This window comes from Temnothorax nylanderi, unplaced genomic scaffold (assembly GCF_030848795.1).
Source record: "Temnothorax nylanderi isolate EJ_2023f unplaced genomic scaffold, tnyl_v1.0 TNYL_tig0002_pilon, whole genome shotgun sequence".
NCBI lineage: Eukaryota > Metazoa > Arthropoda > Insecta > Hymenoptera > Formicidae > Temnothorax > Temnothorax nylanderi.
In genome coordinates, this window is record NW_027249064.1 from 280,686 (window position 1) to 307,271 (window position 26,586).

At 42.3% G+C, this 26,586-nt stretch overlaps 1 protein-coding gene and 1 long non-coding RNA gene across 4 annotated transcripts in view; one reads left to right on the top strand and one right to left on the bottom strand.

Annotated features, from left to right (window-relative positions):
- The window catches only part of LOC139768388 (serine/threonine-protein phosphatase 4 regulatory subunit 1), a 125,543-nt gene that overhangs the window by 41,128 nt on the left and 57,829 nt on the right, over window positions 1-26,586 (bottom strand). The window lies entirely within an intron of this gene.
- LOC139767906 (uncharacterized) lies at window positions 24,657-26,218 on the top strand. The gene is made up of 2 exons (XR_011717242.1): window positions 24,657-25,159; window positions 25,637-26,218. It is a non-coding gene; the product is annotated as an uncharacterized lncRNA (long non-coding RNA).

The following is a 26,586-nucleotide window of genomic DNA, read 5'->3' on the forward strand; positions in this document are numbered from 1 at the left end:
TCCTTTCTCCCTCCCTCCTCTTACCCCTCTCTCACTCCTTCTCTCTCTTGCGCTCTTCAGCTCGTCTCGTTCTTTCTTTCGTCGACTCGCTCGATCCTCTCGCGCTTTGTGCCTAAGCGCGGCGCGTATGACGCCGCCGCTTCTCTTTCTGCCGCATGAGCTTATTTCGGCGTTGATCTAACGCTAGGCTGTTCACCGTACGTTATTGTGCGTGACTAATAGCAACAAATAAAATGGAAAAATTTAAGTTAAACGAATAACTTATACGTGTTCCGCGAGCTCCAAAGTTGCGCTGATCACCTTCCACCGGTTCAATAAATTAATTTTGACTCTCAGTGTTTAACTTCGGTTTTCACGCAAACCTCACTTTTTCTCGCACGAAAATACGTTGTAACCGAATAATATCTTCTTCTTTGTATCTTTACTAATTGCGCACAATTTTCACTGTTGTAAGATAATAGTTATCTGTGCAAGTTTATTCTGACATCGGATTGACATAATAAATCGATGATTATTGTGTTCTCTCTTCTCTCTCTTTTTGATCTCTTCCCCTTGTAACTTTATAGCCGTCTCTCTTGTTCTGTGTTCCCCGACGTCGTAACGTTGGACGCAACACTGAAGGTAAGTATGTTTATACAAATATACAGATAAGCAACTGATCGCCAGTGTGGGTATCCGGCGATATACGATGCAGTTGGGACTATCAAGTAGTTACAACGTGCTACGGATCTTGTAAACACGATTCGACACATAAACTTGTTCCGATAATGGGGGAACTCGATTACGTGCATTTCAGTCCAAAGGGCATCGAATAGAAATCTAAGTTCAATTCCCGACGTTGTAAACACGGAAAAATGTACTTTACGTCAATCATCGTGTTCCCATTCTTAAGCGCGGATATTCACTTCCTCTGCCTGTAGCATTGAAATTTAATCACGACTATCGATTTCGATTACGACGGTTACGGTTTTCGTTTTAATTGTACAGAAAAAAAAGATTTATGTTGTCAAAATAGATGAGTGATGATTCTAAGATTCGATACCTTGGTCCATAATGGATACAAGCTCTACTGATTATTTCGCGTAAATTCAAACTTTGCATATTTCACTTTACGATGTCATATCTGAAAGTCAAGAAAGAGATTACCGACGAGAATTGCAATGGTACTTTTTGTTCACGCGATCATATCGCTCGTAAGCTTCTAACCCTCGGTTGCCGATGGCATCGGTCGAGACGAGATCGGATGAGTCAAGGCGGTACGAAAGAAAGGAAAACACTAGGCGCCGCAAAGGGTGTAGTACACCTCTCAGGATTGAATCGATCGATGACGGCGCCCATCGTAGACGGTGGCCCTTTTTTCCAGGAAACTACAGAAGTTCGATTAACGTACAACGCGCAAGTTCGTTCGATCATAATATTTAATCGCTTATAACGATTATTTACGCGAATTACATTTATTATATTAAATCAGAAAGCTTCTCTTGTTCCTACATATTTATTTGTACAAATTTGTGCAATCGATAAAAAGAAATAACTTCCTGTATTCTGGTGAGTTCAATATGCGTTATTGAAACATATATATGCAACTTTGTAATGTTTTATACTAAAATTAAAAAAGGAAATATTTATATACTTTTACGTCAAATTATTTGAGACGAATAAGATTAAGACCCGTGAAATACTTACATGATATATTATTTTCTAATTTACGTTCCCCCTCCACCGAGTCAAATATTTAAAAGACTTCCGAAGATAATCTCACGTCGGAAGCGATAAAAAAAAAGGCTGACGATAGAAAGGCGCCGAAGTTGGAAGTTGGAAGAGATATATTCCAATATTCGAACGCATAGATAAATAAATACATACGTGAGTTCCCTTTCAGTTGGCCTAAGGTACCCTTCCCTTACACCGGTCGCGGTCATACCACCGATCTAGAATCCCCATTCAAGAATCTAATTTATATTGAAGAATTCCGAAGAGGCCAGACCGAGGCGTCGATCTTTGAGGCGCCGCCGTTTAAGATGCATTATGCTGGCAGGCGGTCGACAATAGGCGGGAGAGACGGGCATGAGCAAAAAGGAAAGAGAAAGAGGAAGAGAGAAAGGGAGAGAGTCGATCGAACTCGGCTACGAGATGGAGAAAGGAGGAATGATCTTGATGGAGAATGTGAGAGAAACGGCGAATGAGAACAAACCGAGAGAAGACAGAAGAAGAAGAAGAGAGAGACAGAGAAGACGGGCGTTGAGGGGGAGGAAGGCTAGAGAGGAGAGAAAGAGAGAGATGTATGCCTTAGCCCGGAAAGAAGAACAGCGAGACGGATGTCGCGGACGAGGGGTTACAGAGGGACAGAGAAAACTGGTCTCAGACCCAATATGATAATTGAGCTTGGGGAGCGATGTGAACGTAGCACCTTGTAGGCATCCGTGAGGCCATTGTGACCTCCTACTATATCGTAGACCGCAACGCGAGAACTCGCGTCGACTTTGTAGATGCGTGAAAACGACGAGGGTCCGCTTCTTACTTTCTCCCTCTCCCTCTTTTTCTCTCTTTCTCTCTCTATCGCGCTGACCAGCGTTCGTCGGAACCACTTTCCCGGATACGATGTTGACATGCTATCGATAGCGTCCCGATATTTCCCCGGGATTACGCTCGCGTCATAAATTTATGGAGGTGGCCGTCGACCTATGACATTTTGAGTGGATTTATTATAGAGAATAAGTAGTAAATAATTCATGTGTTTATTTCCGCGATCATATCAAAATAATTGCGCACATTTTTCTTAAATGAGCACACGCGATATTATATAAATTGCAATTATTTGCACACGATTGTAAATTAAAGAGATTATTTACTAGACTTAACAATTTATGTATTTATTATACCGTTTAAAATATTATTTAGCAATGTTGCACTTTCGTAAATGTGCCAAAAGCACCAGTCGCATTTTCTGCATTCTGTATTCTGTTCGATCGGTCGACGGATGCGATCGTAAACGCGTGCAGAATATCGCACAGGCTCATCCTTATTAAGGAGAAACTTATATATCTGCCGTATACGTCCTTGCGTTTTCACCTAGGGATCGTCGCGTCGTGTACATAACGCAGGTTGTTGTGCAAACTCAACCGACGGCACTCTCTTGCCTCCTACAATTGCTCAATGTTGCGTTGAGTAATCGCCGCCGTTTCACCCGCCACCGTCGCCGCGAGGACGGCAATAATCGCATTGGCATTTCTATTTCTACCTATTACGTTCCCCTCCGCGCTATACATTCCCAATCGTCTTCGACGTGCCGCGGCGGCGCGTTTATTACTAGGTCGACGGTTTTGCCCGTTTTATATACATTCGCGTCGAAGTAGCGCGCGGTTCGCTCGTCGCCGTCGTCGTCGGTACGCTCATCACCGAAGCGGATACATAACAGATACAAGAAAACGGCTGCGATTAGCGTATCGCGCATAGCGGCGATTACCATGAACTCGTTTCTCTTAAACGCAAATCCGCGTTAAACCGCCGGCGTATTTAAATAATCGGCTGTACGACGCCCTCGCGTGTTACAATGCAATAATTCTTTGCAGTAGAATAATCGTCGTGGGATCCTTAACTGCAGTAGTAAACGTTTTTTCACAATAAAATAAATATTATCAACTTTTTTTTTTAATTAAACAAAAATATGTTAATCTCTTATCATTAATTTAGGATAATACGTTTGTTAAGGAAATTCAAGTTCCATTCAGGAATGCAAAAGTCAATTAATAAATTGCAGAAATAATATTTTAGTTATATCCGTTGGTGTGCATCTCTGTCCTTAATGACGGTGCACCGAAGCGATGGCGTTTCTGTCGCTCTCGATGGTTAGTAACGGAAAGCGCATTCGCGGAATGCATACCCGTTGCTTAATCGCCGCCACTTCCCTTTGTGCCAGGAATTCGTATATCGACTCGCGTGATGCTGCTACGCGTGCGATCTCGAAACCGTATCGCGCCTCGATGTATGCACCGGATGCAGCTTGATACGGTGTCTCCACATTGGCGGATTAACACGCGATTATCACCGGCGGCATTGCCACCTTATGTCAATATCCTTGGTGAATGGAAACGCCAATGCGATACCGTTTAAATTATACCTATGTGATTTCCACGAGGTGAATAAATAACGTTTTAGTAGCATTAACCATTTTTGTTTCAACCGCAAATTGAGAATAAATAAAAAAAACTTGATATACACACAGAAATCATGGATAAGTTACGTGATTCAGATTTCATCACAAGATAGTGATCTAATTAAAATTCTCATTGCAAAAAAATTACCTGTTCTCTTCTCAAAGAAATCTTTATCTCTAAATTTTGCTCGATCTATCGTTAAACGAATATGTCTGAGCATTTTAATTTTTAATTACTTAATTTAATCTTCAGATTTTTTTCAACGGACGTAAAATATCACTAAATTAAACGAATTGTTGTATACGTAGGTAATCAGAATAATCGCGAGATTCAAGAGGCAATTAGATTCTTTAATCGGTGAAACGTATTGTTTATTCGTGTTATTGACCTAGCGCGTAGCGCGTCGATTGCAACGGCGAGCGGCGCGGCGCGGCGGCACGATGCAGTCGGTACCGGTGTTTGTTCGAAAGGTTAGCGCCGCCACTTTATCATATCGCTTCAGCGCCGACAGCCGCCCTACCTGCATCCGTCCCCCCTCATTATATCCTCCCCCGGTCTGTCAGAACATTATTATCATCGTCAGGATGGGCGAAGATCGCTTTAGGTTTCCGATCCGTATCTCTCTCGCGCGGTTGTTCAGACTTTGTTATTATTTCGACCTATTTGTGCGAATTTCGATCTCCGATTTTTTTTGCTTCGAACTGATAGTGATACAGCGACAAAAATTAAGTAATTTCAAAAATTGCCGGGCGATAAAGGGATGCTGTTGAAGAAATGCTGGCGACGGGGGATCTCTGCGTCTCGATGGTGTAAGTTACTTGAACAAATTCTTGATTTTCGAAAACGAAGATAAATAACGATGGGAATCGCTCGTCGATCGATGTTACGCTCCTACGCTCTTGCGCTGTGCTTCGATATCGGAGTACACAGCTGCGCAATGCGTGATTAAACAGAATTGAGATGGACGAGAGTGGGACGTCTTTCGTTACAAGGAGGTCGCCTTTGTGCTGATACGGCGCGTGCAATGTTTTTACGTCATAAACAAACATTGCAAAGGCCAATAACGGTCACGAGCAAATAAACGGATAATATCAATTCGTGAAATCATTGCATTTGTTCAAACAGAATTGTTTGACGAAATGATCTTTACCGAACCTGATTGCAACAGATTCAATCTATCGTGAGATAATAAAAAATTCAAAACTCCCCATCGGCTCACGTCGCTTTCACGACACGAGACACGAGACACGAGAGAGCCAGTTTTGTTTCAGCTCTATAAAATGTACGACTCATTGCGAGTCGCGAGAAGTTTAAGAATCAACGTATTAAATGCCGTGGAGAGATGTGAAGGTAATAGCGAATAGCGCGATCGAAAATGGCGACCCGAGAATCCGCGAGCTGCAGCTGAAGTAGCTGCAGCCGTGTATCTTGCGAGGCTCGACGTAGAACGAGGCGAAGGCGGAAGACCACGATAAAAACGGGGAAGGGTTAAGAAGAGGAATGGAATATAGCTTCGAGAATCCATATACGGTTTCTTCAGCTATCTGTTCTACGTAGTCCGGCGAAAGAAGATCAGCGAGTGTGGATCGTGAGGGGAATAAAACTCAAGACGGTCGCTTAAATCCTTCATGTACTTAAGGATCTCTTGTCTCTTGGAAACCGATTCCTTCATCTTTAGCGATCGTTCGATATCTCCTCTCTTGGTCAAAAGCGGTGAAATTATTTTCGCGGAATGTTGCGAGATACTATCGTTAAATGTTGGGACTTAATAAAAACGAGGTAGAACACGAAGAATATTAATCTGCCGGTAAAAATTTGGCTTGAAATTCTTCGTGGCTATTTATCTAAAGTCGGAATTTGTTAAAAACCTACTTCACGTAATTGTTGCTCGTAATTAATCATTGTTATTTTCTTGCATCTATCACACAAGAAAGCGTTTTAGATAATAAACTTAATAATAATAATAACAATGGTAATATATAATATAACGATATTAAAAGGCAATTATTCATAGTTAGAACAATTTCGCCCTTCATCGCACCTTGCCGCTGTCGTCATTCAGCTTTCCGAAGATCGCTTATGCACACTCGCACATGTGATGCATCGTACCGAGAAGCATGCGTCCGAAAATGTCGCGGTTAGCGAACCTTAGACTTCGGATCAAGGCGGAGCCTCCCTTCACCGCATGATTTCATCCCGCTGCTCGTTATTGCAAAGTAAATCGAATTAGCGGTCAAATCTAAATCGTATCGATAGGATTGAATCGAATCGGCTTTGACGAGACGTCACGAAAGTATGCGTTGATGAATCACGCGACGAATCATGCGTAAACACGACAGGAATGCAAGATCGCGGATAGGATTCAAACGCGTTTATCCTCAGAATTCGCAGCTTCGTGAATATCTAAAGCAACTATTTTATTCTAAAGCAGCTCTCACGTTTTATTAATTATTTTAGCTATAGCTTTTTAAATTAAACTAATATATTAACTTAAGTCTGTAAACCTAAGAGCACACATTTCACAGAAAATCTTTTTTTTCTCGCAAAGAATTTATGTAAAGTACATTTTTTCTCAAGATATTTATAAAAAAATATTGCTTGATAAAATTATATCAATATATATAATAATTCATGGTTTACTTTATTCGGAAATTTACTGAATAACGTGGATCCAAACGCAATGAGTAATCTCTTTCTAATAGCATTTTCGCACAATCCTGTCAATTTCTTGAAATCTCTTGTAACAGGCTCTCTCTCTCTCTCTCTCTCTCTCTCTCTCTCTCTCTCTCTTCCACTTTCGTGAAAGAGAAAGCAGGGTGGTGGATCAAGTGCGGAGAGGCGGAGGACGAGGGCTGTTGTGAGAGGAGAATGAGAAAGAGGTGGTGAGAGGAGCAGAGATCTTTGGTTAGAGAAGCATTACGGCGGCGCCCTGGGGCCATCCATCATCCCAATAATTGCTTCCCTTCCCATCATATAATTCCTATGGAACCCTACTCACCCCTCACACCGCCACCGCGACGTTTCTATACAGAATATTATCGCAAAAACATTTCTTATTCTATGCGCGCGGTCGTGCTCCAGAATACTTCACTCTACGCTGAACTACGCAAGGAGGAAACATTAGCAATTCTTAAGCGTCCACGCGTGTGCGCGCGTGCTATTAAGTGCTCGGTAATGTGTAACGGCGGTTTCACCTGTTTCACTCCTTTTACCTGACGATGAAATTCGCCGGTTTATTGTTAAGCGAATGTAAAAGTCCGTATACCAATCGACATAAACCAAGAGTGTTAAGTCAGACTCGCTACACATTTAGAAAATTGACGAAAATTAGGAAAATTAGAATATTTGCCACCGTCACGTCCGGTCACATGTAAAAAAGCGATAAAAAGTGATGTAAAAAATTGATGTTGTAACTATCTACTGCTATATATGTTCGTCAAAGGATATTTTCTCTTTACACTGTCTTTATACTCTTCTTGTCTTCACTCACGTTTCGCGTAAATTACTAACAAAGTGCACTATCAAAATCTATTTTTACCCCGTTTGTTCTTGTACCGTGCAACGTTGCAATTTTCCCTGCTAAAACTTCCGACTATGACCCTCATGATTCTCGAGAAGCCCAGGCTGTCATCAAAGACCATCAATCGAAGAATCAAAAGATCGATAATATCGGCATGTACGTCCCTTTTTTCAGTGCACATCCCGGACATATCGCGCATGCAAAAGACAAATAGCGTGCTGTTGTAACGAACATATCGAAAGAAGCCTCACGTTGCCGAAAGCAATAGCTAGAAATCAAAATTATTCCTAACGACACGCGCGGAAGCTATAAGAAAATCATACGTTGCGGGTGAACGACCGTGTCGCGTGGGTGGAACTGCGCAATTTCGCAGCGTTTACGTAGCTCATAAAACGCAAACCCTCGTTTTAATGTTCCTCCTCGCGTCCGAACTTCCGTTTCTTTCGCAGAATTGATATTTACCGGTCACACGTCACCGCGTTAATTATCACGCGCGCGCATCCGACGAAATTCGCACGAGCCCCGCCCGTAAAAAATAGTGTCGAGAGTAACGTTGAGAAAAGTTACCGTAACTCTACATTTTAATATCTTACATAAAATGGTGGTAACGCGTAATTTTCTTGACATGACTAAACGTATAAACATCCGATCGATAATACTATTTCGCTATATGACCGACAGTACGGTGATTGGGCTTTAAAAATTCCGAATGGAACGACGATCGACATTAAAGGAATTATTTTTCTCAAAATTGTTATTTTTATTATTTTCGAACGTATAATCATCAATCTTAATTCTCCTCCACACAACTAAGCACCCGCAATGAAGAAACTTATCTCAGAATACTTCCGCAAACTTATAGATGGGAGTCGATGACTAAGTCGGAAACAACGCGTCACGCGTGAATGGGTGGGAAAAATCATGAATGACGATGACGTATGCAGTTTAGCTATGCTGATACTCTCCTGTCTGGCTTGACAATCAGAATTTTGCGGAAGAGGTCGATTAAACGTACCGGACATGGAAGTGGTTCAGCGATGATAAATGCGCGGCCTTGTAAAAAGCGACCGCGCTTCCTCGATGAAATTTCTCGCGATACAAAAATGAAAATAAATCAGTTATAAAAGGGACGTTTAAGTTACATCTGTTTTAATTTAATACTTTCGTATTTCATTAATTCACTTGGATTAGCACGTTTAGTTGTAACGCGTTGTATATGTATGTATTAACAGGTAGGTATCTTTAATATGCAATAAAAGTATACAGAAAGAGAGAAAGAGAGAGAGAGAAAATTTCTCGTATAATGATATTAAGATAATATATACAGAGATAAAATATATTAATAATAATATTGTATAATCGAATAAAAGAATTATTATCAACAACTTTCTGACACCTTAGAATAATTTTACTCAAAAAATACAGAATATATTAATTATGTAATCTCTCTATCCACTCTTTCTAAAAAGGATATTTCATAATATTTCCCTTGAAAAATATCGATTTTTAAACTTTAATATCTTCTAAAAAATTCTTCTAAAAAATGGTAAGGTTCCAATCCACATATCTAAACAACTCGAATATTCAAAATCGCGCAGCTTGGTTTCTCATCAAAAGTTTCTAAACAAAAAAAAAAGGAAACCTCGCGGAGGCTCGTCACGCGCGGCGCGAGTTAACCGAGGAGATTCTTGTTCGCCACTTTACGAAAATCCCGAAAATTCTCACAGGAATTGGCGTGGGTGTGTGGGAAGAGAGGACGAGGAGTTTTCTTTTCTTCTCGCCGCGAGCGACGGGCGATCTTAAACGAGACCACTCACGAGGAGAGTTTCTTGAATCAACTTGTCGAGGTTCGAGAACTCCGAAAACGAGTTCCCCGCCGTTCCCGCTGCCCGCCTCGCGCTCGCTCGCCGAGTCTCGTCGCCGGAGTTTGCTCTTCGACGACGGTACGGCCGAGCGGAGCTATCAGAGAGGCGACTCGTCTTGAATTTCGTCATGGGAATAGGTTGGAATGCGCGCGGTGGAATCGTGCGGCCGGTGTGAAATGTACGTACATACTACGGAGGCACGTAGCCATTCTCTTTCTCTGTCTCTCGCTGCGAGGCGATGTGTACTGAAGCTGCGCGCGGCATGCGCCGGTGTGCGTGAACGCTGTTCACGAAAGAATCCCATTCATAGACGTAGAAACGAGGAGAGCGAGCGGGCGAGAGGCCGCTGTCGCGAGCGAGAGAGACGCGGTTCGAGGAGGCGTAAGGGACAGGAGGAAGAGAGAGAGGAGGCAAACGGAGCCATTTGGATTAGGCGCAGGCGCCAAGGAGGAGAGGCTTAATGAAAAAAAATTTTCTACGACGACGAGACGAGGTAGGCTTTGCGGTGGGCCGCGTCGTGTTTTCTAGGTCGCCGTTGTCGTACCTGCGCGCGGCCCTGGAATTCGATCTTCGAATGATCGATCCACGGAACTGTCGAGGAAGTGTATGCAAGGTATCCTGAGGAACCATCGAACGTACCTCTAATTACAGTTTCTACGAAAAATTTGGGATCGACTTAGCGAAAGGCAAAATTTTTATTTTTAATCTCCCTCCCTGTTGTCTTGCTAACTAAATCGCGATTTGAGAACTAAATTCCTGAACTTGAAGTAAAATATTGGTCAAATTAATTAAAAGTTGTTTTTTTATCTATTTACGTTTTTAAATTCATCATTTATAAATTTTCGACATTGTCACTATAATATTATAACATCTTGTCATTTTTCTTCCTTTGTCTTCTAGTATTTATAGTGAAGATGTTCAGTAATCCTGAGCATCCTGTGGAAAGTAGGAAATACTGCATAAAGTCAAACTGAGAAAGGTGCCGATCATACTCCATAAAAGTGTCAACGGCCAAGTTGAACTAACCGGTTATCGACCTATCGACCTCGTACGTTCATTTGAAAGAGGATGACGTCGAGATATATGCTCCGCGAGAAGTATTTAGTTCAGCACCGTTGGAATGCGATATTGGTAGCGTATTGAATTAAGACAATGTGTTTCGGTCGTTTGAAAACACGTTTATGAGTAAATCCGTTAAGCGCGTCTCGGTCAATTAATGCAATTATTTTGGAAAATCGACGATTCAAAAGAAAGTAAAGATCTATTAGTTACAAATAAATAAAATAAATGTCTAAATAACAGAGATAAAATAAATACTTGTAATATGCTTGTATAATATATGTATATATTAAATGTAAGCGCAATCGACGGGAAGTTATGAAACAACCAGTGACAGTAACGAGGCGTTGGCAATGACACCATGCGTTTCTTTTTCTCGATCATGAAAAATACAGATGCTTGTCGCTTATCGACCCTAGAACATTAGGCGACCATTGATCGCGTTCCTATGAATCGAGCAGCAACCGCGTGATCGCACCACGGCAAAAAGAGCAATAAGCTCGTTTCCGTCGTGCCCACGATCATGAATGAAAACAGATTGTTTCGAAATCGGACGACGCCGCGGCCGCACTCCTGTTCCCTCCGTTATCGACTCGTGAGATAGACAAGATGACAATGAAAGACGGAAAAACCGAATGTTGTGCGCATTGAGAGATAGAAATAAAAACAGACTAGAATAGCAATAAAATCTTTCGATAGCCTATTTCTAAGCTACTTTTTACATAAAAATAAATAATATATATAAGCCGGTTAAAATCAAGATAACTAATCAGACATTACAACGTCAAACTGAAATATACTTATATAAAATATTATGTCAAATTGGCAATATATTAACTAAAGGTTAACGATTTTCCAAGAAAATTATTTTAGTTTTGTTTCAAATCGACAACAAAAAGTTATATTATTAGCTAGAAAATTAATTCAGAATCACATTCAGAATAATAAAAAAGAGAAAGGAAGAAATAGAATAGTGTAAAAACAGGTAATGTAAATTTATATACGGCACGATTATATCAGTTATCGCGGAACCTTGGAAATCCATAAGTTACATTCAATGGAAGGTGCTTTGAATGTGGCAATGAACTATCGCGTGCACCTTTTTCTCGTAGAGGAAGAAGAGACAATAGTAAGAGGGAAATAATCATGCGCAATCTCTAAAGCCCGGTATTTACGACATCTTACGTTTATATAAAAATAAAATAGAAACAATTTTACCGATTTCAATTATAGTTGCTAATATTTCGTGCTCCATTTTCACTAATAAAAACTATTTTCGTGTGTCTATGGTATCGAAATCTTAATTCATCGAAATCTGTGTAATATAGTTTGAATTCTCGAAAAAATTGAAGTGCAATGCACGTCACTTATGGCAAGTTTGTGTCAAGAGAGTAACGTGTGTTTATTGCGCTGTCATGACAGAAAAGATACTTCCATCCGTATAATAGGGCCCATTATCGTGTTGGGGCGTATAAGACTGAGCATTTTATTTTTCTACGCAAGTAATATCGTAGCCTAGCGCTTTTTTCTCGTATGACACCGCAGCCGCTTATCAGTCGGTGACCCAGTGCATGGAGAGCGATAGCCCTCTCCGTATCTGTTGCTCCTCTTGGTCACGTGCAACTCAAACGTTCTCTTTCAACAGTGGCAAGATGTTTTTTGGAGATTCCCTGTCTCCAAAAAGATTCAGAAGATGCGAGAAGGAAACACTTTCGCTTTGCCTCTCGCGCTGAAGCTATGATTTAATCGCGCCAATGCAAATAATATCTGTATAAAGAAATCCTGAATTGTCGTCACTTTCTGAATTATCCTTCTCAATTTCGAATAAACTAAAAATAACGTTTGCACAATTTCTTAATATCAGATTTAGAAACGTATAAAAATGTAGATATCTGTATACATAAACTTCACAAATAAATCTTAGTAACAATCTAAAAAATATATTTTTTTAGTACAGCAAATCTTATTTCTGCGTGCCTTAAAATACTCTGTGTTTAATAAGACTTTATTACTAAAAGTATTTATGTTAATCTAAGCTAAACTGCCTCGATTATTGATATCACATACGAGATGTCGACAACGCCATTTTGCCGTCAAATTTGAAGTTGTACTCTTTACCCAAAGTCTCGCGAAATTGATTCCTCTTAAATGTTAATTGGGGGGCAAACAATAATAAACAAAAATAAATCGGCTCGTTCACGATTATACGCCGCGGAGGAATCTTATCGCGTTGTTGCGCGTGGTCGGAGTTTCTTTACGCTACCGCGGAAGAATGCGTTGATTAAAGGAAACTTGTGTACTCGCGCCTTTTATTCAAATGCTCTTCGCTCATCGTTCCCCTCCTCTTCTCCCTCTCCCCCTTTCTCACTCCTCCTCCTCCTCCCCCCCCCTCTCTCTCTCTCTCTCTCTCTTTCCTTCTCGCATCTACCATCGGAGACTCGCTCCGTGGGATGAGGTTGGAATATAGCCGTTAATTATCGTGGTAACGTGGAATGCGCCTCGGTTTCCCTTTCTCCGTCTCTCTCAACATCTCCCGGCATATCTCTTCGTCTCACTAACGCGCGAGTCCACCGCCCCCCTCTCGCCCCTGATCGTTCGATTCCATCTCTCTCTCTCTTTCTCATGCTACTCCGCATCCATCGACAGTGGCATGGACCACCTCATTCATCCTATCTGCATTCCTTTAATGCTACCTGTGGGCCGTGGAATGTCCGCGCCGACCCGTCGAGCCGCGCGCGTTCAGTGCCGGACCTACGGTATCGTTTATCCCTGTTCCCGTTCATTGGACACCCGTCCGTTGAATTTCCACAAAAGCGTTCTCCCCTGATTCTTCACGGAAAGGTGTACCTAATCCGCACGCGAAGTATCCTCGGCGCGTTTCGTTTTCAACGATCAAACAAAATACTAGAATAATAGGGTTCGTTCTGGATATATCTAGCTATCATTTATGTCTATAAGATTTTTTAACCAACTTGTGGGAATATTTTTTTTTTTAAGAAAATAGCTCCTAAGGTAAAGCATGATATCCCTTCGCTAAGAAAGAATCCAACTTGATCACAGAATAATGTAAAAACTCAGCTTGCTGAGTTTGCAACATATCTCGATGTCGATAAAGGATAAATTATAATACCATACAGTAGCTTGCAAATTTATATACAAATATGGCTCTTTCTTGAATCATTTCTTCCGCGTCTGAATGTCTTTTAATTCCTTCCTCCTAAGATTTTACACTTGACCGAATTAGCCCATGCGTTACTGATAGATTTCTTCCTAACAAGAAGAAATAACGAGGGAGGATGTTCGAACTGTGAAGGATCGATCAAAAGTCCTGGGACAAAAAGTCCTTTCGCGACGGGCTGACATTCTTAAAAGAAATGCTGTGGGTTTTCCATGAGATGTTCGCGAGGGACTCTTTGAACTTCGCCGTTCATTCGATATGCTAATGACCGGAGCCGAGAATATTCGAGGTAGACTAGGCGTCGCCTACCGAGCCCTCGGGTGCTCCCTCCTCTCTTGTCGCTTATTTCACTCTTTCACTCCTCATTCCTTTTTTTTCACCCATGTATGTCCCGCTCTCTCTCTCTCTTTCTCTCACTGTGCGTCTGTACAGAATTGCCCGATCACCAATTATCGCGGACGAGCGGCATTAACAGAGCAAAGAAACCCGTTTACCTTGCCGGCCTACAAGATCCGTAGATCGTGTATCATCGACATCTCGCGGGAAAGAGAGAGAGAAAAATGCGATTGCAAAAAAAGAGAAACGTATATATATGTAATATATATGCATATAAACGTCTATGTGTGTACATATATATAGGTATACATATATGACGGTAGGAATGCCACTTAGGAAAACAGATAGCGCTTATACGGATAGCACTGTCCCGCTTATATGCGGTGGCCACGCGACTCTTATCTTAAAATCGTGTCGATTGACATAGGAAGAACATGACTCAACTTTCATAAGGAAGGTAGAACGGTTAATTTCTTTTTATAAAAAAAATTACTTAAAAATACATAGTATATTACACTTAAAAATATGTACTAAAAGAAATCTGTGAAATAAATTCTTTAAAAATAAACAATTGCAAACAATTATTTTGTCCCAAAAAATCTTTTTGTTATCCGATAATCGTCTCTTCGAGTGATGACCTAATAGAAATTTTATTACTTTTGTATAAAGTAGGTTGAATAACTTCTCTTTTATTCGACAATTTTTTAAGAATCCATTTCTCAACAAACATAACTTTTCCATTAGAAACATAATACGATGCGTTTAGTGTCTTTACTTGGCGCGATTTTATCATTACCGGAAACATAAATAAATTCTTGAACTATCCCATCGCTCTCGTTCGAGAAATTTGGATATGATTTTTGGGGTTGACGTGCCTCTCTCGCGACAAGGTCCATAACAGATCTGCGGATACTTGAACAAAGAATAACGAAAAGAGACGTGGATGAGGTAGGAAGAAGAGGAAAAGGAGACGAGAGTACCACCCCCCCCCCCCCACCAGAGCCGCCTCTCATTATCGGCATCTCACGGTCGTTAGAAGCGTATCATAATACGATGTATAACTAGAGGTAGATTCGACGGAACGGAGCCCCGTGTTTCATCTTCTCTTCGGGGCCTTTAGCCCGCTACAACACAATAAAGCCCCGAAGCGCGGCGATCGTGGCCGAGATACCGCGAGGGTTTCAGACCGCACGGTTAGCCCTCCACCCCCATTCCCTCTCTTTCTACTCTTTTCTCCTGCTACCTCCTTCTCTTCCAATCTTTTTCTCCCTCCCTTCACTTTTCTCCACCATCTCGTCTCTTCCTCGCTGTATATATTCCCCTCCTCTTTATAATTTCTTTCTTTTTTTTTTTGCTTTTCCACGCACGATGCTGGTCCTCCTTCTTTCTTTCTCTCACCGTGCTTCTGCTTGTTGAGGGAGTGCCTCTTACGGCTTCTACTCTTTAGTCGTGCCGCCGCCTCGTATCCCTTTATCTTCACCTCCCAATCGGCCTCTCTTTCCCTTTCTTCATCTCGGCTTCTTCTCCATCCCTTACGCTTCTCCCTTCCATTATCCTCCCTCTCTCCCTCTCAGATAGCTAGGTTAACGCTCCACGGGGCAAGTGCAGCCAAATTTTTTTAATGCGGATGATATCAGAGTGTTACAGAATATTTTTTTCCATGAAATCGATGTATGCAGAAAGTGAATACGTTATTATTTGAACGAACTTCTACGATGGATGAATGTATGGAAGCATTTCTTTCATTATAATTTTATACGTACTGTTACACATTTACGTAACACTATATATAATATATAATATATATCTAAATAAATAAAAATTTACTAAAATTATGTTTATTTATATAAATTTACTGAAATCCGTTTTCATTCATTAGTATTGAAATAAATTTTTATGATAGAACAATATTTTATGTCGCGCTAAATGAAAATATATCAGGATTTATTAAAGATTGATATACGGTTTTAGAGGTTGAGAGGGCTATGCCGTTTTATTCGAAGAAGCTCGCAGTTTCTTAGCGAGCCAAGCCGCCAAAGATCGTCGGCCTAAGCAGGAGCCACGGCCGATTCCTTGCTTCGGCTCTTGGGCTCCTCCCTTGACGAAGGTCAAGACATACGAAATCTCCATTTGCCCGAGGTCGTAGCGGCACCTTCGAATTTCGTGCCGGACCTTCCGAGAATCGCCGAGTGTCGGAGCCCTCGATCGGAAACGGTCAGACTCTCGAGTTTCTCACTTTTTTATGATGGCCGCTCGCGTATGGCGCTAACAAGATACCGCAACTGTTTTCGGGACCCGCGTTTGTGCGCGGCATGTTTAACAAATTGAAGTATCACGAACAAGGAGAGTTTTTTCTTCTTAAAGAGAAAGTTGATGTTAAATAATCTAACATAAACTATCAAAACGTAGAGTCTTTTATACTGTGAAATAACGTGAAAACTGAACTTTATTCGTTTCGTTAAGCTGTATTTGTTAAATACGAGATAAACGTTTTATACGACTACAGAGTCTTTTTGCTCGACAGTTTAAATTCTAGTTCTACTTTGAAAGCAGATGTATTCTGCTTATTCAAGAGTTCTCACAGGCGAATTAAAAAATTGAGCGAAAATTTGCGACTAAAATCTTCCTCCTTTTATTCGAACCTATCCTTTCTCACGCATCGATATTTCTATATTCATAGCCACCATACCGTCGTCATCGCGGAATAGTTAAAAAGTGGCAGACAAAACGGGACGAATCATCGATGAGGATCGACAATGAATTTCCGAGAAACGCGGACTTTAGCATAAATTGTCGAATGTCGTTTTATTTCTCGACGGCTTTCTCTGACCTATCCTCTCCTCCTCTTTTTCTTTTTCGGACATTCCCGCGATTCCCCTCCCCTTCCTCCTGCGTTTCTTCAACGCATCTCTTTTCCTTACGATCTGGGAAAACGTCCCACGACGCGCCTTTTTCCTTTTCCCAGGCTCCGATGCACGCTTTATGGACACATTTTTTTCTGAAAGGACCTACCCCACGGTTCCCGGAATCGATGGGCCGTTCTCAAGAGTCTGCCTGCCCTTCTACCTCCTCTCCTACGCCAAGTTTCGGATCCTTCCTCTCGCCACTCTCACGAGGCGCGGCAGAAACGCTGACGAAATTCTTCCTACGATGTAATATGAAGCACCCCTATGGGTAAAATTATACCGAAGTCAAGTGGCTCAGTACATTATACCGAATAGCATGGAACACAACTACTTTTCGAGATTTCCCCGAATATCTCTACAATATTACTAAACATGACCAGGATATTATTTCTTTATCGATCATTAAAAAATATATTTACATCAGGAATATGTGGCAATAAAAAAAAATTAATAAAAAATAAAAAATGTACGTATAACAACATATAATATACACATTATGAAAAATTACACATCAATAGATATTTTTAATCGGATATCACGTAAATATAAAAAGAACATAAGACTGAAAAGAAAAAAGAGTAATGCTCGGAGTAATGGTATAAAAATCGCGAAGAATCATGATATCGTCTTTGTACGAGAAAAGAATTGACGCTATTTCGTTGTCGCTCGTTACGGTCCATAAATGCGACGTGAGAAACTCGGAATCGTCTACCGGGACGATCGAGGGTAAGAAAGAAGCAAAGTGCCATCCAGTTTCCCACGCGGCACCCTGTTCCGTTTCGCGTAGGCGCGATGTGTACGCGCGCGGGCAATATAGTCACAATATTTAAGATTATCCGAAAAAAGGTTGGATCACTCTCGGTTTCCATTATTCCATCTGAAGGAAGAAAGTCTATCCGTAAAGATTTTCCCACGGATTAATCCGGTGACAAACAAGTCAATTTCATGGGAATTCACCATTACTGAAATTAGCGAATTTACTATTCTGAATTATGCAATTCCTTGAATTATATATATTACACATAATATGATTACATAATTTCTATAAAATTTTATTTAACTTTTGGCTTTATATTAAACTCTCGATAAAGCTGAATATTTGAGAGCCTGATATCCTGATACAGAGTGACTAATATTGACAAAAGTGAAGACTATTGCTTAACGTTGGATAACATTCTATGAAGGACCGATGACGGTACTGGGAAAAATCGACCCTACTGCGATACTGGGAAATTTCTTATCGCTTTTGAGTTGATCAGATTATGAAAGATATATGTATTTTATCTTTCGCATTCAAACGCATAGGCGTCTGCGTCGGGATTTTTTCAATGAGTCGTCCGTTCTGTTAAAAGAATGTGCGACCCAAAAAACTTTACCTACCAAACCGTCGGTATTTCTAAAGACAGGCAAGTTTCTTTTTCTATATAAAAAAAAAAGGAAAAAATATGGCTATATTGCTAAGTATGACTTTTACGAACTATACAAATTTACGATCGTTTCGATCCGGGATCAACAATCAGTCTGTCGCAATAACGTTAAGTTTCTTTTTCTTTTTATTTCTTGTTGTTTTTCTATTTACCTACATCAGTTAAAAGCACAAATACGTAAATTAAAGATATAAATATATAAAAATAAGTAAAAATATTTAAAAACAAAATATAAAATATATAGCGGGAATTAATAAATGTCAGAGCGATAAAAGACAATAACTATATAGGGATTAATAAAGAACAATAATTAGCATAATAAAAAATAAAAATTAACGAAAAATGTGGATAAAAAGGACCATTTTTTAATTATTGTTATAGTAAATATTCTTCTCCGTTCGGGCGTCGGAGTTTCATATTTCTGATATAATAATAAAAAATCAAAAAATCCCCGCGAAAAATGGGCCGCGATCGCAAAAATTCGATTAGCGCCGAAAGAGAAGAGCGCCGAGCTATCGGCAGAAGCGTGGTATAAAAAAGAAAGAAGCGATATCTGTCAAGGAATCGAGACCGCGTAGAACTATCCTCGGGAATTCCAATCCCGGTTTCGGTCTCAAGAGAGGCCAAGGAACGCGCGCGGCTCCATGCTCAAAATGATGCTGCGTCCGCCCCCTTCCCTTTTCACTCCTTTCTTCTTTGCTCCAGCAACGTTTCTCTTTCTCTCTCTCTCTCCCTCCCTCTGTCTTTCCTCGGGATTGGTCCGCGAGCCCAGTCATTCACAGAAAACACAGAATGCAGACGGTCACGTGAGTCGTAGGCAGCAAAGTTCTCCGAGGAAGGGCCCGAGGAAAGAGAGGGAGGAAGGCAGGAGTGCGTGTGTATGCGTGCTGTGGCGCCAGGCAGTTCACTGCTTATATTCTTGCCGCTCTTCGTCGCGTTATGCAGAGGGTGGATGCTGCAGAGGTTTCGTTATTTCGGCGCCGAAATAACTGCCCGAGTATTATCGAATAGCGAAAATAGAATTTGTTATTGGAATTAAAATTAAAAAAAATTAAATTCTTTGATTTAAAATTATTTTCTTTGTCTAAAACATTTGCGCTATTTCTTTTGGCATTAAACTCGTCATTTACTGGCAGATGTTTGCATTAATTTGTTCATTAACTTGGTGAAATGATTTATGCTACTGATTGCATAATATAACTTAACGCTGAAAGAGATACAAAATATTACCTTGAATTGTCGAAGATTTATGTTATATTAAAAATTGGCTATATCGCGATCACGATGATTATCGTCGCCGAGAACCGGACGTAATAAAATTATATATTTATGCCATTTTTGCGAAGAATGAATGGCGAACGCGTTTACCCGTAATGAATCGTAAAGCGGATCGGTGATCGTTGCGACGAAGATATAGCGTGGAGCACGCGATATATCTCGAAGTATAAGAAAGGAATAAGAAGAGGTGTAAAAGAATTAACACCGGAATGCGATCCCGACGAATCTCACGAGCAATTTACCCACGCAGAGCAAGAGAGAGAGAGAGAGGGAGGGGGAAGGGGAAAGAGGGATGGGGGAGGGAAGAGAGAAAGAACGTGGAGAGAAGAGGTGGTATCAAAACGAAAAAAATAATCGACTGAAAAAAAGATAGGAACGATCGTAGTCGATTGCTTGTAGTCATCGCGCACCAGAAAACCGACCGGGGTAGTTCTAACCCTTCGTGGGCGCGCGCGCGAGTTTCGGGCACTGTGTCGGTGGCCCGATTCTCGGAAGGACCTCATTCGTTCCTCGGTGCTATATATCTCCTTTAGGGGGTCTCACTCTGTCTCCCTTTTATTCGTATCTTCGTCCTCCTCTTCCACGTCCTCTTTCTCCTCCGATGTGCTGCGCCGAAGAGAAACCCGGGATACTGGGAATAACTGCATAATCTTACGAAAATGTGGACGCGCGCGTTCATGAATGTGCACACGCACGTACGCGTATTTGTGAGCGCAGACGCGCGGTAATCTTACGTATACCGGCGCTACGCTCAAACGGCATAAACGTCGGCCGAAACGTGATATTTTCTTTTTCAAAATCCGGGCGTGAGAAAACGAAGATAAAAGCGCTGCAGCCGGGCCTGATAAAGGAAAAGGACCCCCTCTGTGGCGCGCGATTACGGAGTGATTATATGAGAAAGGAACAAGGAATGGAGATAACCGTTTCCAGTTTCGACTGATTTACAGTTCTCGAAAATCGTGATACATCGGTGCAGAGACAGTCTGAAATACATTGACAAAAAAAATTTCTTCCCTATAGATCCCTTCTTTTTTTCACGATTTATTTAAAAAATAAAAATTTTTAAAAATGAAACTATTATCATACGAGATCAAAAGAAACATTTTAGATTCTTTTCTCGATGCAACAAGAAAACAACGATTAAATTTTCTACAAATTGGATTTCTAATTCAAAATTTTAGTGGTTTGATTGGCACTAATATCATGAATCTAGAAAAAAAGAAAAGTGACAGCACACAAAAGTCGAAAATAAAGAAAATAAATAAGGAAAATGACAAAAACAGTTGTGGACGAACGTCAATTTCCATTGGAGACTCCAGGAGGTTCACGGCTTCTTAGAGAGAAGAGGAAGAGAAAACGAGCGGAAAGGCGGGCCGCAGAATTCAAAGAACCGAGACAGAGCGGGGTAAACAAAATATTCCCGCTCGCTCGTGTAGAAGCACGTCCGCGCAAGCATGCGCACATCGAAGCGAGCAAGGGAATCTGGCGGATAGAAGAAAGGCAAAAATAATGAAGTAGCCAAAAGGAACGCGAAGATGTGAACAAAGAGGAGATAACGACACAAAATGAGAAGGACGAAGGATATTAGAAGAAATGGAAGTCTAAAGGAATATAGAACAAGGAGGTGAAGAAAACAGAAGAGTACAAAACGTAGGACAGAAATAAAGAACGAAGGAGAAAAGAGACATCATCGAAGATAAAGAGAAATAAAAATGTTCAATAATACAGATTAAAAAAGATGTAAAAAACGAAATGGTAAATCGAACAAACAGAAAAAGGAATATCAAACGAAGTTCAAGTAAAGTGAACGAAGAGGAAGTGCATAGTATCCGAGAAGAAGAACCAAGGGAGAACGAGGAAGAGGCCCTTGGCGAGGACCCAGGTGAGAAAGGAACAGGCGATCTGCGAAAGCATCCGGTGGCGCCGTGTACGAAGGGCGAGATGAGAGAACCCGATGGAAAGGGAAACGGAGGTTGCCCGCCCGATCGAAGGCGTTTGGGACAGGAGAACGGTGCGGGGCGAGAGGGCGTAGTGGACCTTTCGAGGGCCGCGAGAGGTAAAGAGTCCCGAAGATGGGCCTCGCCCGCCGCGCGCGGTAGTGTCGGTGGTGATACAGGAGGGTAGGGTGGACGAAACGAAGGAGACGCGGCAGAGAGGCGGAGGTGCAGAGAAGGCGGGGGAGAAAGGGGGCGGGTGTCGTGGAATGCGGCCGTGGTCCCGGTATATACGCGCGCCGGTCCCAGCCTATGCCAGGGTATTTGTGTATTTATGTGGAACACCGGAGAACCCCGCCGACGTGAGAGAGAGATAGAAAGAAAAAAGGAGGAAGAGGGAGAGGAGGGAGAGAGAGAAAGAGAGAGAAGAGAGAGCACAGAGAGCGAGAGAGGAGCCTTCTCCCGTGAAAAGGAAGGATGAGGACGGAGGGAAGAGCCAATGGCCAGCCAAGGTGTGCTGCCCTTTCGTTACGAGGGAGCGAGTAGGTAGGTACACTCGAGAGAGCATCCGACTATGCAGCAAGAACACCAGGAAACAAACGACAGCCATCCCACCATCATCACCACCACATCGCCACAGCGCCACGCCGCCCATCGCGCATTTCTCTCCTTCTAGTCCTTCCTTCTCTTTTTCTCGCGCCGCGCCGGTCACGCTGGTCTCTCCTCTTTTTCTCTCTCTCTCCTTCTCGCTCCGCTCTGTTCCTCGAAATTCCATCGCGGAGTACCGCGGCCCTGAGGCTGCTTCCTTTTGGAAGTCTTGGAGACACCGCGAGGTCAAAACACGCGCTACACTGTCGGAATTTCTGCGCAAGTAGTCGTCGGTTGTGTCTCCAGGATCAATCGCCTACTTATGCCTTATGCCTTTCTACGTGAAGCCACGAGCAGATTAATTGTCAAGCTTATTAAAGTTTCAAATGCCTAAAGCGGATATCTTCTCAAATACTGAAATGCTCAATTTATCTAATCTCGAAAAGTTTACTTTAAGAAAAGTAAGTTTTCTTAAGTATCTGCTGTCTTCAGATAAAACAACTTTATCTAAATGGTCACGACTGACATTATTGCCCTTTGATTATCGGAGGTATGCGATGCAGCAAACCATATATCGATCGATCAATGCCGAATCATGCTTGCAATTCGATAAATTTCTTCGAAAACGTGATTTTTATTAGAAACTAACTAAGCCTTCTGTTCTCTTTACCTTCGCTAATTTCTCTCTCTTTCTCTCGTTACCCAGAACGACGAACGTAACGCGAGCGACCGGTACGTGAGAGAATGCCGCCAATGCGACAGCGGTGATTTCGGAAGGGAGCGAATGAACCGCGCGAGCGGGAAGGGAAATGTCTGGCGCGGGACCCCGTCGCGGATACTGTACGCGTCGAGGAGTACGAATCCCGAATACCACGCCGCGAACCAGTCCTGGAGAGACCGTAGCGCCGGTATTCGAACCACGTGGCTCCGTTCGTCGTCCGTAGCGACTGCGACCCGACCCGACTCGACTCGACTCGACTCGGTCGCCCGATCTCGTGATCGCGTTGACAGGAGGCAGGGTCACAACCGTCATTGTACTTTGACGATGGTGGAGCACGCACTTGCTTCGTGCGCGTAATACGCGATTCGGGTAGAGCTCGTTCCGCACGACCGCGTTCTTTCGCGAGTCATACACACCGTCGCATACCTCTCTAATGATCTTAACGGCATAAATAGTTTCCCAACAGTCCGCAAGCGTTAATTCTGTACCACAGCACGCCAATTAACGGATGCCAATTAACGTTATGATAACTGTTACGTATCAATACAATATTAACGCTAACATCTTCTATACTATTCTAAAATATGAGACCGACATACTCCACTTTTCGTTTTTTTACAGAATTTACGGAGAGTATCGTTAAACTGGAGTAAATATATAATGTATGATTAGTCAAGTAAGATTTCTCTCAAGTAAGATTATAGGAATCTCCTTAATTTTATCATAGAGTACCCATACTTTGTGTTCAGAATTACACAATATCAATTAATATAAAAAAAACCGTTTAGAAGAGAAAAATACCAAAATTGATTTTTTTTTTTTAAGTACATCGTACTTGTTGGATAAAGAAGGAGGGACGTATTTCGACGAAACATTCCCCGCGCAGAGTACTCTCCGAGTCCCGACCACGGCGTGAGATTCCGATATGTCGTCAGTGGATGAAGGTTGTCGAAGGAGGAAGAAGGAAACGGGAAGAATCGTCTCCTTGTCCCGCAATCGTCTCCTCGCTCGCTCGCTCGCATCTTCTCTCGTTGGTCGCATACGAAAAGACACAGAGGTCGCGCCGTCTCTATCTCCCGGAGAGACTCACGGCACGCAGCGTCTCGGGCGGTCCATCGGCGACGGTGGCCACCCCCCCTCCTCCCCCTCTACCCCACTCCGTGACACTTGAGCTTTCGGTGGAGGGACACACAGCGTGCTTATACACACAGACACGCGTGCATGCATACGCATGCACTCACGCACGCACAAGCGTGTACGACGCGATGGCGCGAGAAACAGAGAGAGAAGGCAATAAAGGAAGAGAGACAGGGAGAGAGAGGGAGAGAGAGAGGCGTCGCGCGCGCCGTGGGAACCGAGGAAAACGTTTCCCGCATACCACCCCCCCCTCGCCCCCTTCGCGCCAACTCACTCTCACTCTCTCTCTCTCTCTCTCTCTCTTTCTCTTTTTTTCTCTTTCGCCTCCTTCGCCACCAATGACGCGCGCGCTCGCACGACAGACACGCATACGATTTGAGCGCGTGAGTACGCGCGCACACCAAGAGGAAAGATACGCGAGCGAGAACAAACGTAAGACCACGTGACTAGCCCGTAACTTTCACAGACGCGAGCGACTCGTTTCGTCTCGCTTCCCTCGCCGCTCCGCCGCGCCGCTCCGCCCTCCCGCGCAACCCGCCCCGTCTCTCCCGCTTCCTCTTATACTTATTCGAACGACGCAGTTGCTCCCGCGGTAGGTACTCGCAACTGCGTCGTAGGCTTCTCCGCCGAGAACGAGATCTGCGTACGGTGCCGCTTCCTTATTCGATGCGCACCGCGTCAAGGAGGATCGTTTCGGCCGCGCTTCTCTCTCGCGAACGCCTCTGCGCGCAACACGCTCGTCTCCTCGCGCAGACGTGACGCGTCGGAAGACGTCAATGAACGTAGAAACTCTTCTTGTTGTTGTCCGCACGGTACGATAACCGTGATAACCGCTGGACAAATAGCATTCGCGCTACTCGAATCACGTCCGAGCCGTTTAACCCTTCGAAGACGAACTATCTAATTTGCACCCTATGCCCAAGTTATGTGTAATAAAAATCGGAATATGTAAAATCTTTATAACGCGCGAGAATGGATCAACGTGGACTACGTCGATTTGACGTTTGCGATGTGCTTCGCAACATAGGAAAACAAGTCGGAAGTATCGTATCGGTAAACACTAGAATTTTATTGCAGAACTCACCGCCTATGTGGAACGTATAGCTGTAGATAAATCAAGCATGTTGGAACTTACCTAGAACAAAAATGATAAAGATGTTATAAGTAACATAATAATTCAAAATAATAATAAATGTAGTAAATCGATATATGCCACACGCTCCAATTCATATTACAATAATATTTTATAATAATCTTTTAATATGAAATTTTCTGTTACATAATTTTTGTATCTTTCAATTTTTTTAAGTAATATTACTTCTTCTATACGTATGTATTATTCTATTATTATTTATGCTGATTATTATCGATGCAAAAATGCAATTATTCCATGTGTGTCGTTCCCTAAAATAAAAATTAAGAAATCCACAATTAGAGTAAATTTTCCGGATTGGAATATTTCCAAATATATATATTTTCTTCTAAGAGAAAAAGAAAGACAGCTTATAGAATCTTTTCTCTCTTCTCGAGGAAAGGAAGTAAGGCGAGGGGTGGCGACGACCAGAACGAAGGAAGAGGCAGGACGAAAAGTCGAAGGAAAGAGAGAGAAGGAGAAAAGCGGAGATGCGAGATCCGAGAAACAGCAAAGGAGAAAGAGAATGAACGCGGCGAGCCGGAGAGGGAGACGGAGAAGGCCGCGGTCCGGATGAAAGGGGACCGAGGGAGGTCGCCGCCCTTCCAGGAACCTTTATAAACTTGGACCCGATCTTCGGGCCTTTTTCTCCCTGTTCCTACTACACGCTCGCTCGCGAAGCGCGCGGCGCAATCCGCTAGAGTGATCCTTGTGCGAGCACGAACGAGCGCGCACGCAAACACGGCTGCATGCGAGCGAGCACGTATGTACGCATTCTCTACTACCGCGTGCAACGTCTCTTTTTCATAGATCTTGAGATTTTTCCGCCGATTAGCCGGAGCTTTCGTGGTCCGTCGCGTGGGAAGCTACGCCGATCAACATTCGCACACGCGCATACGGTGAAACCACTGGACGTTAAACGTCACGTTTGTAAAAATGTTTTATGTTGATAACGAGCAATAAAGTTATTTCTTTTCATATATTTATACCCTTTTCATTTTCCCCTTGCTCATTAAATTTCCAGTTACCTCCCGGACCATTGGGTTTACAACGGAGCTGTTTTAGTTCGTTAAGCTCGATGAAAAAAAAAATTTATCAGTCGACAAAACTGAGAAATCCGAGAATATTTAGTGAGTTGAGAACAGTGTTGATTCGAGTTTAAATCTAGCTTTTTACTTTTTCTTTAATATTCAAACGGACAATTGTAATTGTGCATCAATGATTTGGAAATAATTATGCATTGAAAGCTTTACTTTACAAATAATTTTGATTGTTAGACACTTTGATATTTATTGGAATGTAGGAAGAAAATAGAAACGTTTATTAGCAATGTCTATAAAAAAAAAAA